Source organism: Pseudophryne corroboree, chromosome 10 (assembly GCF_028390025.1).
Source record: "Pseudophryne corroboree isolate aPseCor3 chromosome 10, aPseCor3.hap2, whole genome shotgun sequence".
NCBI classification, from domain to species: Eukaryota; Metazoa; Chordata; class Amphibia; order Anura; family Myobatrachidae; genus Pseudophryne; species Pseudophryne corroboree.
Genome location: NC_086453.1, coordinates 293,467,404 through 293,485,486, shown reverse-complemented (window position 1 = coordinate 293,485,486; position 18,083 = coordinate 293,467,404). Strand labels below are relative to the sequence as shown.

General features: G+C 44.3%; 1 protein-coding gene across 8 annotated transcripts in view; it reads left to right on the top strand.

Annotated features, from left to right (window-relative positions):
* The window catches only part of CAMTA1 (calmodulin binding transcription activator 1), a 2,328,268-nt gene that overhangs the window by 1,520,365 nt on the left and 789,820 nt on the right, over positions 1 to 18,083 (top strand). The window lies entirely within an intron of this gene.

Below are 18,083 nucleotides of genomic sequence, written 5' to 3'. Positions count from 1 at the left end.
CCTTGTAATTATTACAGCAATGTTGTTTTAAAGTTGATCTAACGAGGCAAAAACAGGTGCAATAGCAACAGCTGGTTTTTATAAACCCAATTTGAATAAGGATCATTGGGGCAGATGTATTAAGCCTGGAGAAGGGATAAAGAAGTGATAAACCAGTGATAAGTGCAAGGTGATAATGCACCAGTCAATCAACTCCTAATTGTCATTTTTCAAATCTGTAATGATTGTCTGGTGCGTTATCACCTTCCACTTATCACTACTTTATCCCTTCTCCAGGCTTAATATATCTGCCCCACATTAATCCCTATGAGAACTGGCCAGTACAGATGGTGTAATGGTTAGCATTACTGCCTCACAGCACTGAGGTCATGGGTTTGGTTGCCACCATGGCCCTAATTGTGTGGCCTTTGTATACTGTCTCTGTGCTTGCGTGGGTTTCCTCTGGGTACTCTGGTTTCCTCCCACACTCCAAAAATATACTGGTAGGATAATTGGCCCCCGACAAATAAACAAACCCTACTACAAGTACAAGGGGTACTAATGTGTATTGTAATGTGTATAAGGATGTGTACTATGAATTGGAGGTACTATTGTGAGGCCACAACCCTTCCTTGTAAAACCACACCCCTTTTTGCGGCGCAACCTTGCTGTCCCTTTACGGGTTATGGGACGGAGGGCGCAAAATTATAGTTTGCAGGGGGGCGCCGAACACCCTAGCACCGGCCCTACATTGCGTCCACCTCTAAATAAGGCCCTTCGGCTCAAGCCATGCCAAATAGTCCCTTTTGGCATGCCAGGCTCCATGCATCAATAAGTATCACTGATTGGCAGGGTGAACAGTCTGCCAGTGGATATAAGCAGGAGGTGACATTATGACTGGCACATGTGTAGTGGAACTTACATCCCTCAATAGAACCTGTGGCAAGCGCCACTTTGCCCGCAGTGTGGAGAGCGCAGTGAGCCCGCACGGGGCTCCGTTGCGCTCACCCTCTCTCCCCCCCCCCCCGCTGGCATTCTGGCTGCTGGAGTCCTGGGGTTGGTATGGTGACCTCTGGAATCACAAACGCCAATCTCCCGATACCAACCCACTGGGAGAGCTGTCGGTACCCTTTACACGGCAGATAAGCAGTTGCTGACTACTCCTATTGCTGTCTGAGAGGTTTGGCAATGTTTAGTTCAAGTGACAGGTTAACCTTTGATAATTGAGACACTAGCCTCTCCTGACTGGAAATAGGTTGGTTAAGTACTTATATCTGAAATCTATATATATAAAAGCCAAATACAACTGACTCATCACAAAATCTCCTGAACCATAAGGCTGTACTTCCTTGCCAGTGGCAGTTTTAGAGCAGCCCATTATTCAAATAGGGGAGCCACACTCAGCTATGTTTGACAGTGTTTAGGGGTGGCAGTTGATGTGGTTCTCCTGTTTGAATAATGGGCTTCTCTGCAACTGCCACTGCAAGGGAGTTCAGGAACAGAGCATTGTGCCCCCCCCCCCCTGCCGCGACTTGGTATCGCCTGCACCATGTATTCTTTATAGCCCCTGGGTGGGCTGTCTTAACTCTCCTCTGTGAGTGGGAATTATCTCACCCCTTTTAACCGCTTTGTGAGTAGATTTTTGAAAACTCCCTACTTAGTGGGTGCCTACTTCACAAAAGCAAGCTACTGTACAAAGTTCAAGTTCCTAGTCCTTATGATTCAGGAGATGTTATGATGATTCAGTGGCATTTGCCTTATATATATATATATATATATATATACATACACAGATGTAGTCACGCTCATTGTGGCTGTGACTAGGCACGGGTGCGCCTCGTTTGCCGTGATGTGCGTGCACACCAGCGTGTGCATGCGTCTTAGTTGCAGCTGAGCTCCATTGCCATTGCATTGAGTTGCTAAAGACGCAGGTGAGACTAGGCGCTCCGGGAGTACCAGTGCGGCCGCATTGCAACCACAATGAGTGTGGCTACAGCTGTATATATACAGTACTGTGCAAAACTTTTAGTCAGGTGTGAAAAAATGCTGCAAAGTAAGAATGCTTTCAAAAATAGAAATGTTTATAGTTTATTTTTATCAATTAACAAAATTCAAAGTGAATGAACAGAAGAGAAATCTACATCAAATCAATATTTGATGTGACCTCCCTTTGCCTTCAAAACAGCATCAATTCTTCTAGGTACACTTGCACACAGCTTTTGAAGGAACTCGGCAGGGAGGTTGTTCCAAACATATTGGAGAACTAACCACAGATCTCCTATGGATGTGAGCTTGCTCAAATCCTTCTGTCTCTTCATGTAATCCCAGACAGACTGGATGATGTTGAGATCAGGGCTCTGTGGGGGCCATATCATCACCTCCAGGACTCCTTGTTCTTCTTTATGCTGAAGATACAGTAGTTCTTAATGACATTAGCTTTGTGTTTGGGGTTATTGTCCTGCTGTGAATAAAGTTGGAGCCTATCAGATACCTTGTTAATGGTATTGCATGTTGGATAAGTAATTTCCACACAGGGGGGGGGGGGGGGCACCGGGTGAGATCCGGTGGGTGGCAGCAGCGGGGAGCCGAGCGGGTAGGTGCGAACACTCCCCCCCACTGTGCACACATCACGCAGTGAGAGAGAGGCAGTAACTTCTCTAAGAGGCAGCCGCAGCAGTCAGTCCTCTCCCTGCCCAAAGTGCTGCAGTCTGCAACAGGAAGAGGGGGCAGCGGGTCCCTCCAACAGGCCCGGGCCTTGGTATATAGTACCTGCCTCCCCCATCTTGACTCCACTGCGTAGGATGTCACAGCATCAAAGCCATTAGCGTCCACTTCTAAATCAGGCTCAGTGTCTCTACTCTCCGCTTAGTACTCATAATTACTTTGCCTGTAGAGCAGTCACACAAAATGTTTATCTTAAGTTTAAATCAATGATTAGTTGCAGGGCAGGCATTAATCAGTGGGGGAATGCATTTATTCTTCTGTGTGCCGGTATTATGAATAACTTATTAATAGCGCCAAGTCGCCAACTGGCTAAGCTTATTTTTTGTGTAATCAGAGAGAAACATATCCTCCTCTGGCAGTCATGTACTAAATAATTATTTAACCCAAATGAATTTAACATAATTACATTAGAATCATATATTGTGTTTTGTGACCAACCTTCTGGCTGAATAACTACAGTAGAAATGTGTTTGGTTGTTGCAAAGAGCAATTTCATTAATGTAAGGTTTAGTCATCACTTTGTATCTATATAGATTTCATGGTACCATAAATTGACGCAACTAGATAAAGCGCATTGGTTGGCTGTGACGCCACTCAAACTATAAGCTCCTCTTCAAATCTGCAGCTTGCGTACAAATACTCCTAATCGGGAATCTGTGTAACCCTACGCTTATTCCATTATAAAAGTAACCTCTAAAAAGGAATTTATAATGTTTACAGTTAGATTAGCCGTGGACGCAAAGAGTGGGGGGGATGCTGACAAAGATGGCTCGGCTACGCAGAGATTTTTGACAGCCTCATGGCCAATCCACACCAGTACCAAGGCATCCGAGTACCATCCGAGCTCTTGGCAGCCTTGATTTCAGCAAGTTGGTCTTTTCTGGTTAGTAGTAATTGATATGTATAGTACCAAGGAGCACCTGATTTGTGGGCAGGCTACTTTACCCCGGTCTTTAGAAAGCAGAACAAGATCAATAGCGCTGTCTGCACCTGTTGACTCCATTCCAGTCTTTGCCCTTCAGTCTGGTGAGGGGGCAGAATGGAGGGGGTATTGCTATAGTGAGCAGAGATGACATTTGGGAAATAAAATGCTTTGGGGGTGTTGGCAGCAAGTGACAACCATGAGTACTTCATGATACCATAAACACAGGTTTTCATACTGTCCATGGTTCTAGAGGGTGGGATTAGGGCAGGACAGAAAGCCCAGGCAAGAAGGATTGGAATTTGGAAGGTATGAATCAAGCCTCACAATGCCTTACAATATAAAAATACTCCTCTATACAGGCATCCAGACTGTACAAGGATGTGGAATTTTTTTTTTCAGTATGACTTGTTTTAGGAAACGTAAGTCAGAAAGCTTCTTAAACCACTTTGGAGGCAGACATTTTGCAGGCTTTACCTGTCTCCATGACACTAGTGCCTCATCTTTCAGTCCCTAGCTTCTAGTGAATTGCTTGGCAAATATTGGCTCAGGTCAAAAAAATGACTGCCTCTGTTAGGTAACGTGACAAGTAGTCTTCAAGTAACAGAAAACTGTAGGCCAGTAGTGAATGTATAGCACCTAACTGGTAAACTCAACAAGTCAGTAAGTTTAGAATAAAAGGCAGTAGCAATGGATGTGTTTTTGGTTCCATGGTACTGGAGACTGTATTTTTTTCAATGGACTTGTAAGTCTGATAGCGGTGATTTGTATCCTGTGGATGTAACATACCAAAGAGAGAGTATTGTTGGTGTGCTTGATCTGCAGATCCTAATATCAGCCCAGTGCCCCCCCTCCCATGTCATCTGGCAACTTAGCCCAAACTTTGACTGAGAACATCTGTCCAGTTCAGCTCTTCATGTGAGATTGTAAGTGTACGAGCAGGGCCTTCCTACCTCTATGTCTGTCTGTTTTTACCCAGTTTTGTTCTATTACTGTTGTTCTAATTGTAAAGCGCAATGGAATATGCTGCGCTATATAAGAAACTGTTAATAATAATAATAATAATGTGAGCAGCCATTTTGTATAGGGAGCTCGGGCCGGATGTAATCAAGGCATGGCTTTGCCTTGCAAGTGATCGCCCCTTTAAAAAATAGTTCGGCCAGCATCCAGCACAGCCACCAAACTCGGGCGTCATTACATCTGGCCCCCTATCTCTAGGGCTTATGCAGTTCCGGTACATATATAACCCCCATAGACTTTTTCTCTCACTAATAAATAATCCTACCTGACTTGGCCAGGCAAAAGGCTCTTTGTTGTTTTAATGCATTTAAAGACTTTTGGGGACAGCAAATTATTGGTGCACACATTACTTCCTGAATCCTGCTCAATCAGATGTAACAGCCCTGAAAAAGTGTTCTCCAATGCATAAAAAACTATAATGTTCAGTCACCGTTCTGTGGGAACAAATGAAAAGTTTTCTAGATGTTTATGATTTCTAAAAATTGTAAAATACACACTCACCGTCACAGTCTTTTAGTTCTAATTTTCATGTAACCATTAGGAAACTTTTGGAAGCTTTTTGGCAAATTGACTCTTTACAAGCTTTATTTGCTAGTACATAAGCAAGATGTATGCTAATTGCAGTTTACAAGTGCAGCGAATAATACCGTTTCATACAATCGTGCATTTTCCCTTTGCCTGAAGTAATATTTATGACCTTTATCACAAATGTATAGGAATAACTAAGTACTGCCCTTGACAAAGTCAGATTAATGTTCTGCTTTCCCTAAAGGGTTCCGTGGTAGGAAAAAAAAGCAAGTGCTGGAAAACTAGATAATTTGTATGGAGATTGCAAGTTAACAAAAGCAGTTTGTTGCTTCTCGGCGTAATTTCATGTGTTTCTTTGCAATAACTTGTAACAAAATGAGAAAATAATGTACATTCCAAGCACTTCAAAACAATATAAAAGAAAGATGCGGTGCACGTAAAGTACAACATTTATCTCCCAGTAGGCTGTAGTAATCATGGATGTTCCAACATCAGTGGTATTGATATTTGACTGACTGTTCATCTGAGGGGTTATAAAACAATTTGCTGGCTCCCCCATGCCTCACCATTTATTATGATAACAGTAGAAGAAAATCCCATTCTTCATATCGAAAAAAGACACATTGATTTTTTTTGTTTCTTCAAGTTGAAGGACTATTGAATCTAAAATGAGGGCAGGAATGGCGTAACTACTGGATACCAAAGGTTTGAGGTGTTTCAAGGCCTGGTAGCTGTGGGGAACCCACTGTGTGACTGTGGAGCTCACAATGAATATGAAGCCCCAGAATGATGGGCATGGAAGCTCCAAAGTTCTTTTTAAAGGGGAGGAAAATTCTCATGTTTTCTTCCTCTGTGAGCAGAAAGGTGATGATGTGTCTAAAGGCCCATACACACTTGACGATAAAATGAGCGATGTCGTTCATTTCAGCCCTCATCAACGACGTCGCTCATTATATCGTCAAGTGTGTATGCATCCGACGACCACCGATGCGCGGCCCCGTGGGACGTTAACGACCCTCGCTTATCTGTGGAGCATGTATGCTCAATTTCCACTATGGTCGTTACCGACCAGAGACGTCGTTGAATGTGTATGGTGTGAACGACCAACGACCAAGTCACTGTTCACCAGCCCTGTTCCCAGCTCATTATTTTAATAAACTGTTCAGCTTGGATGCTTCAACGATGAATGGTCTTTGGTCGTTGGTCTTTGGTCGTTGGTAGTGTGTATGCTCATGTCGTTTGCTCAGCTGTTCAAGGGAAGTTCAAGGGAAGTCGTTAACGACGGTCGTTAACGATGTGTGCATCGTCAAGTGTGTATGGGCCTTTAGAAACCATAGGAAGGGAGGCACTTAATAACTTAGCTATGGTTTCACTAGCATTTTCTCAGGGGGACATGTACTAAAGCCTTGGAGAGACATAACGTGGACGGATATAAAGTATCAGCCAATCAGCTCCTAACTGCCATGTTACAAGCTGTGTTTGAAAAATGACAGCTAGGAGCTGATTGGCTGATACTTTATCTCTCTGCAGTTTATCACACTCCAAGGCTTAGTACATCTGCCCCTCACTGAGAAACGTAGTTACTTTTCCTATCAACATTGTACTTATTTCTTATGGAACATCATGTTACTGGTCACCTGCCCTTTAATGGAAGGCTCACAGGTTTTAGCCGATGTATTTATGATGGCTGGATGACCCTCTAGAGTACGCTAGCTAAGGGATTAGCAGTTTATGTAACAATCAAGTAGGAGAGCAGTGTTATTTGCTTTGTAAAATAATCACACAGTAACGGTACAATTATCCTCTATTTATCTAAGTCAAGTGTAAAGACTAATTTATGAGTTCTGATGAGGCATGAAAGCACAAAGCATTATAGCTGCACCAAGGGAAGCAGGGAACATTATGGCATATAAACAGGTGTCATTAGATGATCTGGTGACTTAGCTGATTTTTTTCTTGGAGATTTTATTACCATCTCAGATTCAGAACAATAACGGAGCCTCATCTGCCAGCAGATCTTCTGGCTAGTCACAGGTCAAGGTAATGGAAAGATGATCATATTTAAAGAGAAATAAATTTATTATAAGAGACTGTCGCTGAAAGGTTCTGTCTCCTTTTCCCTATCTCACGATATGACATGGTAGATGAAGGCAGTAGAATGGCACTAGAAAAATGTTGTAAGTTCCGTGATCAGGTCTATTAAAATTTCTGAAAAGGTAAAGCTTAGTCTTTAAACCAGGGGTGGGGTACCGTGGGCCTTACACGACCCGGAAAAGCATTTTGTCCGGCCCGGGGCCCTGCCAAGGCAGCTGCAGAGTGTAGAGCCGTCTTACGTGCACAGCATCATGGGCGTTGTAGTTTTCTCACACTGTGCACTGTGTACAGTGTACAGTGTGAGAAAACTACATCTCCCAAGATGCAGTGTGCTGCAGACGGCTTCAGGCGGTGATGTGAGGAAGCTTTGGAGAGAGATCTCAACAGAGGTCTGCTCTGCTGGCTGCGGGCGGGAGGAATGGGTGTACTGCGGTGCAGAGTGGACCCAGGACCTGGACCAGTGGTGTGCCGTGTGAGTCTGTATGGGACCTGTCCTGCAGTGGTGGTAAGTGCCCTGCTGGCACTATACTGGGGCATTATGTGTATCTGGCACTACTGGGGACATTATGTGTAACTGGCACTATACTGGGGCATTATGTGTAACTCGCACAATATACTGGGGCATTATGTGTATCTGGTATGTGTGAGCAGCTATTACTGAGGCCGTTATGTTTAAGGAGCACTAATGTGGGCATTATGTAAGGCCACGCCTCCTTTCCTAGTGCGCACATTAAGGTGGGGATCTTTAAAAATGGCCCGCGAATGATGTTGAAAAAATCCAAATGACCATTGGCAAAAAAAAGGTTCCCCACCCCTGCTTTAAACTCACAATAATAATACACGTACTCCAATTATATTTTATCCTATCGCTTTAGAATGAGCATCTTCCACCAAAGACAACTGGCCACTGCTGATCGCGTCATCAAGGTGATATGACCACCTATTTCATTCGGGAAGTGGGCTGCAGCTGGCAGCCATGGGGAAATCCGGGATACTTGCCCAGATTCAGGACTCTCCTGGCCATTTTGGGAGAATAGGCAAGTACTGTATGTACAGGGGGGATGGTGCCATGAATCACTTCACTTCAAAAGTATTAAACTGCAGTAATCCATACTGGCAACCAGTGTAATGGCAGCCTGCTGGGATATGTGTCAGAGGGTGATTATTTAGTTCCGCCTATGTTCGCTGTACACGTGCTTCTATTATATCTAATTTAAAAAAAAGGCCATAAAGACATTGGTAGAGTTTCCACTAAAAGCCGTCCACTCCTGCCATGTTTAATATACCATAAAAGTAATTACCAGCATGTTATCAGACTTCCGCGTCAATCATGACACATTCAACTGCAATTGTCCTGTTATTGTTACTCAGGAAGTGTCTGGATGTCAGTCTGATCGGAACGTTTTGTTAAAGCGACCATTTCTCCTGTAGATATGATTTGTCCATCAATTTTATTGATTGATCCCTGTCTTCATTTTCCGTTCTTTGAATTAGAAGATGTTAAAACCTAGAGCCTCAGCCTTTCTAATTGCTCCTATTTGGGAACAAAAGGCAGTAAGACTGAATGGAATGATGATGTCTACATCATACGCAGACAGCAGTTTCTGTGGTGGGTGAAGGTTGTGGTTACCATGCCATATTTTGACACGTTGCGACACAACAACAAAAAATGTCCTATTTGGTTATGAGATCAGTAGCCACCTATTTGCTGTCTTACATTCAGTACTGGGATCAATCTTTACTGGGTGGAGTAATAATGCTATGTCATTGTGGCAGTAACGGTCAGTGTGCTCAATGACAAATGCTCATCAAATTGCTATTTAAAACAGTTAAACAACAAATGACACTGGGACACTCTGCAGAGGTTGTTTATCAATATCTGCGACCAATTCTTGTACGTCAGCTGGTGGTTCTAAGACAAATCTCAGCTTCAAAAGAATTAATTGAAATGCTGGCAAATACAGGTGTTATCGCATTGACAAAAGAGGTTATCGCCAGTATTTCTTCCTCAGATTAACAGGTCCAAGTACCTGTTCTGTTAACACCCACCTACGTTTGTTTTTTATAATGTTTTACTTGATGTTCTAAAATGTTTTTAATCTGTTTTTAAAGTAAATGTGTTTTCAAGCTTTATTTAAATTGAGGGATGTACATGTGCCAGTCATAATGTCACCTCCTGCTTACATCCACTGGCAGACTATTTACCCTGCTATCCCTGGTTCACTATGGATGGGGAAGCTGAGATAATCGGAGATACCGTTTTCAGAAGTGCAGCCAATCAGTGATACTTATTGATGCATGGTTTAAGACGCAGGGTCTGATTTAGAGGTGGGCGCAATGCAGCAGTGTCAATTGGCGGTTTGCTTATCTGAGAGTTTATGCAAATGGCCTGCATACTCCTTCCCTTGTGAACATTCTAAACTCAGCAGTTCTTCTATAGCAAAGGACAGCTCTTATCGAGAGGGGTTGGGGCTAGAAGACCGGCGTTTGGGATCCTGGAGGTCAGCATACCGACTCCGGGATCCCAGCAGCAGAATTCCAGCGCGGGGGGGAATGAAGATGCTTGCGGGCTCACTGCGCTTGCCACAGGTTCTATTCCCACTCTATGGGTGCCACGAGTGTGAATAGAGCCAGTGGGTCGGCATTTCAACTGCCGGCATTCTGAGTGCTCGGGATTCCGGCGTCGGCATGGTTACCGCCGGGATCCCGAGTGGCGGTCACATGACCGCATCCCATCGAGAGACCTGTCCTTTGCGCATTTCTAGGTACATGCCAGTGTTAGTAACGCCAGTATGAACCCTATAAGTGGCAAGATGTATCACTTTGCGGATGCGATGCTTAGTACACCCTGCCCATACGCAGTTGCAAATAATTGAAGAGTAAAACAGAATCAAGCCGAGCAGTACTGACAGTGGGGACATAATTATAATTATTTCCAAACATATTTCTCTGTTGTGAAGTTAAGCTTATTTTGTACAGCACAATACTTCACAGTACGTGTTAGAATGGTATATTTATTCCACATATTTACTGATAACAGCTGAGTGATATGTTTTAGATATGAAAATCGTATCGGTCTTAGAATTAATTGCTGTTCATCACTATAACATACAGAACACTTTCTCCTTCTGCTCCCAGTCAGTCTAGCCAATGGAACGTGATGTTTGACAGCTTGTATGTTGCATTTCCCCAATGATACAGAAACACAAAACAAATATACTGTATATGTACTGGCATGCTACATAGGCTAGATCAAGCCTCGGAGAAAAATGAAGCGGAGATGTTGCCCAAGGCATTCATCTAGAACAGTCTTTTAAATGACTGAAGGTGATTAATTGCTTTGTACATCTTCTCCACTTTATCTCTCTCCAAGGCTTGATACATCCAGGGGCGTAGGGATGGTGGTTCCAGTGGAGCACAAGCTCCAGGCGCTGAGGGCGCCGGTGGGTCCCGGAGCTGCAGAGTTGGTGATCAGCGGAGTGGTGGGTCCCGGAGCTGCAGGGTTGGTGATCAGCGGAGTGGCGGGTCCCGGAGCTGCAGGGATGGTGATCAGCGGGATGGTGTATATGGGGCTACCTGGCATAAAGTGTATTTGGGTTTACCTGGCATAATGTGTATATGGGGCTACCTGCTATAATGTGTATATGGCGCTACCAGGCATAATGTGTATATGGGGCTACCTGACGTAATGTGTAAATGGAGCTACCTAGCGTAATGTGTATATGGCGCTACCTGGCATAATGTGTATATGCACGCTACGTGGCGTAATGTGTATATGGGGCTACCTGGCGTAATGTGTATATGGCGCTACCTGGTGTAATGTATATATGGCGCTACCTGGCATAATGTGTATATGCACACTACCTGGTGTTATTTGTATATGGGGCTGCCTGGCGTAATGTGTATATGGCACTACTTGGCATAATGTGTATATGGCGCTACCTGCCGTAATGTGTATAAAGGATTACCTGGTGTACCATGTGTATGGCGCTACTTGGCATAATGTGTATATGGCGCTACCTGGCATAATGTGTATATGGCGCTACCTGGCATAATGTGTATAAAGGGTTACCTGGTGTAACGTGTATATGGGGCTACCTGGCGTAATGTGTATATGGGGCTACCTGGTGTAATATGTATATGGGGCTACCTGGCGTAATGTGTATATAGGGTTAAGAGTCATAATGTGTACATAGTGCTACCTGGCATAATGTGTATTATGGGCTACCTGGCCTAATGTGTATAAGAGGCTTTACTGAGGTGTAATGTGTGTAAGGGACTCCACCATGGCATAATTCAGCTTGCCACTGCAGGGAAGGTGATAGAGCTGGGGTCTGGGGAAGGTGAGGTCTGAGGATGGTGATGGGGCTGAGGAAGGTTTGGGGGCTGTGGCTGGGGGAGGTGACGGGCTGGGAGCTGAGGAAGGTGATGGAGCTAGGGATTGAGGAAGGTGATGGAGACAGGGGCTGAGGAAGGTGATGGAGCTGGAGGCTGAGGAAGGTGAAGAACTGAGGAAGGTGATGGAGGCTGAAGATTGGGCTGGGAGCTGAGGATGGTGATGGGTCTGGTGGCTAAGGAAGGTGAAGGGGGCTGTGGCTGAAAAAAGGGATGGGGAAGTGTTGAGGTATATATGGGGGGGGGAGCGGGGCACCATGGCATGAGCTTGCTCCGGGTGCTATGGCTACACGCTACACCTCTGGATACATCTCCCCCATAGTCTGTAGTCACTGACAATGTGCTCCCTCTGTGGCAAAGGGAACATGGCAGGTCTATTAAATCTTTACCTTTTTTTTTCTTGAATTTACACGCACTCGCCATGTTTTACCTATCGATAACAGCGCTCCTTAGTATAGCTGCAATACACAGTAGACAGGTGGTCAGTGACAGGGAATCGATATTCAGATCATGCCCTGAATATCGTTAGTCTCGATGTATCATTACCATGCCTATTCCTCCATGCAGTGCGTCACAAAAAGGGTACATTGCTTTGCCCTTTGGGGGCCTCTGGCAAGTCTGAAGCACTAAGATGCACACAACCTTCCACCCCTCACCTAAAAAAACCTTTGCATGACCTAATAATTGAAATAAAGTTCTTAATGTTGTTTGATGGGGATTAAACCTGAATAAGTTTCAGGACTTGCTGGTAAAAAAAAAAAATATACACTGGTGGCTTTACAAACCTGGACATGGGCCCACAGAGGTACAGGGGAAATCCCTGTTGGGCCCCACTGCTTTTGGGCTCATCCCCTCCTCTAGAAGTCAGATTCCAGACAGTGCACTAGAATTATACATTGTTCCACTATTAGAGGGTCAGTTGCCTAGTAGAACCACATGGATGAACATGGGTGCTTGGTTCCTTCTATAGAAAGTGTACCAATATTCATCCTCCTGCCAATCATTTTTGGTGGCCCTGACACATCCCTGTCCCATTCTTCTTGTTGGCTGTGGGATTTAGTATAATGAACACAGTTCCTGCCAGTGATTGGAATAGCATTGTAGCTCTGCATTTCATTCACTAATCTACAGTTAATTCATCCCAGTGGTGAGAGTTTAGATAAGTGTTTCCCAATTCAAGTACTTAGAGAACCCTAACAGAGCATATTTTGAAGATCTCCTTGCTAGTACTGGCATATTTTAAAAGATCCACTTGTGATTTTGTAAGGTATAAAACCATTGCTGACCACAATACTTCCAGACGATCCCCCTCTTCTGTCTTTCATGTAAATAGAAGTACAGTAAAATACTATTGGAAATTAATGATCACTCTTTACCAAACAGTGGATAGACCATAGGTATATAGTATGTATATAAGATTAATTATTATTATTATTATTATTTTTTTAACTTTCTGCTATTTCCACTATAGGCCATATTTCTTCATTTTAATATAGTGTTTTTTCTCGGAATACGTATATAACAAAGCTGGTATGTTGCCACTAGAGATGAAAGTGTTAGCGCTGATCACGGCAAAGCACGGTGGCGTGGTGCTTGAGATATTTGCATGTTGTTTGTTGTTGTGTACTTTCCTGTGGCCGTACTAGCGGAATCGGAAAGAGGCAGGGTGCTCTCCGAGGCTTCCATTCAAGGTAAAATTGTACAGCTGTTTAGAGTGGCTGGAAAATATCAGCTTTTGAAAGTCTTCTGTTGATGCTTAGAGATATGAAATAACCACTTCACAGCAAGGTAGGCTCTTGTGCCCGCTTCCCTGGGCTTGCAATGCAAGGTCCTGCCGTTATTTCTCTTTATGCATTCGAGAATGGAATTGAAAGAGAGAGGTTTCAACTCCCCATACTCAATATTTAATAGAAACGCTGCATTTGTATGTGTTATTGGTTCATACAATTACAAACTCATTTCATGGAAAGCAGACCTATTGCACTTATGTAAATATTTTTTGATGAAGTCGGCACACATTGCAGGAGCTGTCCCCAGTACACCAGCCAGCCTGTAAAATGCCAGCCTTGCTCTGTCACAGCTCTTTCTTGCTTATTGGACCAATAAATGAATTCACATTTGCAAGCTAGATAAATCCTTCAAATGTATTATTGATGCAAATAAATGAGGGTGCAGACTCTAGACAATACCTAATGGAGCTGATTCAAAGCCGGCTGTTTCTCCTGAAAGTTGCCAGGGTCTGGCTGCAAGAAAACTGATGCTGGTTTCATCCCCTAATAACCTCACTGTATGCTCTGAGATAGATACAGCATATCAATTAGATATTAGACAGTTACTAAAGATATCCTGCAGTGGAAACAAGGGTTCTGTGAATGAAAGAGGCAGTTGTGAAATCAGCAGTACCCTACCTAGCCAATGTCCCTTTTTCATTAGGACTGTGCCAATTTGTAGGACTTTGAAAGGACCGGAGCTTAATTGGGTGTCATGTGAAATTTGGGCAAAAAAAGGTGGTGGTCCCCATTTTAGCATATATAAATGTTGGGGAGTATGCAGACCTTACATTTGTTGATTGGGTAGAGGAGTCACTTTGTTGCTACATCTGTACAGAACAACATATAATATAGATATGGATGCTACAAAAGTTGTTGTTAAATAAGTTGTTTCAGTGGTCGGGATGTACTAACCTCTTGCATGGTACATCCCACCAGGGCCACCATCAGGGTGGTACTGGGGGCACAGCTGTCCTGGGCCTGGCCTGTCTGACAGAGAAGGGTACGCCCGGGCCGCTCACGTTGCCATCCGCCCACCACCGTCCGTCGCCATCCGCCCGCAGCACTCTATTGAAAATGTCCCTCTTTATATGGCTGCCGCCTCAGAGGAGACAGTTATTGAAGATACTAGTGGAGGCTCTAGTTCTTGGAATGTGGAAAGAAGCCCATAGGCTTCTATAGGGCTGGCGTTACCCTCCGCATTGGAGCCCTGGCATCCAGGATTTAGTACTTCTTGGAAATGCGGTTTATATCCCAAAAACAAAGGTATTACTGAATTTTTACTTTAGTACATCCCTCCCAGTGATGGAATCTGTAAATATGAAGGCCTGTTTCCCATTTACGGGATTAGGCAGTACTTTTCAGATCTACCAATGGTCCTGAGAAATCTGCTGCCAAGACCAATGTCTAAGGCTTGTTAGTAACAAAAATAATCACAAACAAAGGTGGCAGAACTGTGTTGTGGTTGTCAGCATTGCCTAGTGGGAGTGACCTAGGGAACCCCTCTTCTATCGATAGCATTCAGTGGTCTATGTACTAAGCCTTGGAGAGAGATAAAGCGGAGAGAGATAAAGTACCAGCCAACCAGCTCCTAGCTGCCATTTTTCAAACATGGGGTGGGATGTACTAAATCCTAAAATACAGTTTTTAGGCGTTTTATCACATTTTCCATATGTACCAAGCTGCAGAATGTGAAGCATCCCAGAGCTGGGTAACGCCATCTTTGAGTGGTATTAATCAATAAAAGCCTTTGGGCTTCTATTGCACTTTCCCCCCTGAGAGGGATCCAATTGGATCCCTCCCAGCACCCCTCGCGGCATGTGCGTCACTGGACACATGCGCAGAAGGGCTCCTGGGACCAAAACCCAAAAGTCCTACTATCGCAAAGGGCAGCTCTCATTGGGAGGGCTGTCCTTTGTGAATCTCTTAGTACATACCGGCGGTATTTACTCCGGTATGTACCCGATAACTGGCAGGATGTACTGCATCTAGGATGCAATGTTTAGTACATCGCACCTTCAGCCTGTAACATGGCAGTTAGTGAGCTAGTTGGTTGGTACTTTATCTCTCTCCATGGTTTAGTACATAGACCCCCTCAGTCTTTATTGCAGGCTGACTCGAAGCTAGAGAGTCACAAATTATCACAACTAGTACATCTGTATTCTGTTTGCTCCATGTATATGACTGACAGTGGCCATACCTTGTGACTTAGACAATCTTTGTACTATATGCGCGTTTTTTAGGGATGGAGCCTGCATGTGTATATATACAGTACAACATCCGATGGTCAGGACCCGTAGCAACTTTTTCCTTGGGTTTGCCTGACAGTACCTCTGCCTCTAATCAGAGGATGGGTCACTTTGGCTTTCACATACAGAAAAAAATACCAAACAACACTCCACTGCGCATTCTGGTGGTGCTTAAAAAATGACACTTAGGTGCTGATTGGTTGGGGCTTTATCTCTCTCCACTTTAGGTTTGTTACATCTCCCCCATTATCTCTCTCCTCTTTACCTCTCTACAAGACTTGATTTAGCTCCCCCAAAATGTCTTCAGAATTTTCCTGCAAGATGTTTACTGGGCACCGTGTTGCAATATGTGTTCCTCATAGTTACATTATAAAATGAATGAAAATAACTAAGGGGTAATTCAGACCTGATCGCAGGGCTGCTTCTTTGCTGCCTACAGGGGGATGGGAAAATGATGTGCAAGTGTGCGTTCACTTCATGAGCAGAGCAAACATCAGTGTGTGCAGTCTCTGCTCAGCCCAGGACTTACTCAGACGCTGCGATGTAATACTGCTGATCGGGGCCGGAGCTGACGTCAGACACCCTCCCTGAAATGCCTGGCCCCTCCTGCGTTTTTCCAGACACTCCTGCAAAATAGGCAGTTGCCACCCACAAACGGCCTCTTCCTGGTGGTCATTCCGAGTTGATCGCTAGCTGCATTCGTTCGCTGTGCAGCGATGAGGCAAAAAAACGGCACTTCTGCGCATGCATACTATTACAACGAACGATGTCGTTTCACACAGGGTCTAGCGATGCTTTTCAGTCGCACTGCTGACCGCAGAGTGATTGACATGAAGTGGGCGTTTCTGGGTGTCAACTGACCGTTTTCAGGGAGTGTTCGAAAAAACGCAGGGGTGCCAGGAAAAATGCAGGCGTGGCTGGGCGAACGCAGGGCGTGTTTGTGACGTCAAAACAGGAACTGATCAGTCTGAAGTCATCGCAAGCGCTGAGTAGGTATAGAGCTACTCTAAAACTGCACAAAAAAAGTTTGCCGCTGCTCTGCGATCCTTTTGTTCTCACTTCTGCTCACTAAAATACACTCCCAGCGGGAGGCGGCATAGCGTTTGCACGGCTGCTTTAAAACAGCTAGCGAGCGATCAACTTGGAATGACCACCTCTGTCAATCACATTGCGATCGCCCGTGCATTTGCTTTTTTCGTACCATCCTGTCGCTAGGCATCGATGCCCGGTGCAGTCGTTCAATGTGCCGGTGCATTGCGGTGCATACGCATGCGCAGTTCAGATCTGATCGCCCGCTTTGCGCAAACGCACAGCAGCAATCAGGTCTGAATTACCCCCTATGTCGCTCCTATCACAGCATGATAATCCTGCTCTCTGGCTGGATTGAAAAGAAACTTTAGCTATTTAGATTTTTTTGGCATTGATTCTGTGTGGCCAGTACTTGTTTGTGTGTATATTAAACTGTAATATTTCTAATTGTACAGCATTCTGACTATATGCCTGCTTCTGCTTAATGATGAGGATCTTAATAAAAACACTTTGATTTGTACACAGATCCTGCAGTGCGGCCCCTTTAAGAAGTGCCTGGATAAAATCACTCCACACATTTTATCTATGTGAGAGTAAGAAATGCAGGCATCAATATAATGGAGATATGGGGCTGATTAATGATCCTGTTGCGTCTTTTCACAGCAGGGACCCAATTGGAACATTGTTCAATTCCCGGCATGAGACTACGTTAGCTTCCAACAGCAAAGAGATATGACTGGAGTTTTAAACAAGGACAGACTTTATAATTCACATGATTCTGTTATTTAACTTTTAAATGGCGATTTATTTTTTATGTAAAGACGCAATACGTCTATCTCTCTACTCATAGCTCTCCATTCATCTCATATCTAACTATCTCTTATATCAAACTATATTATATCTGTCTGTCTTCTCATACAGTATATATCTATCTGTCTAGCTACCTGTTTATCTGCCTCTCTCTCTGTATCATATCTATCTATCTATCTATCTATCTATCTATCTATCTATCTATTAGCCCTTTTCTATTAGTACAAAAATGTGTTTAGATACAGTGGGCGAGATTCAAATCTTTTATTGCCCCTGATCTCCCGTCTACAGTGACGGGAGATCGCGGGGCGATATTCTAATGACCCCCGTTTTCGCGCTGATTGCGCCCATAAGAGCCGGGTTTAGCCGCATAAAGCAGCTAAACCCGACTAAAGACATGGGCGCGATCGTGAAAAGTCCCATTTGGGCGTCCAAACGGGTCACTTTTCACGCGTTTCAGCTCGCCACCCCTGGGGGTGGCGAGCTGAAATGCTGATATCGCAACCCTCGGCAGTAACATTTGAATACTGCCGGCGGACGCGATGGGGGCGGGAGGGGGCAGAA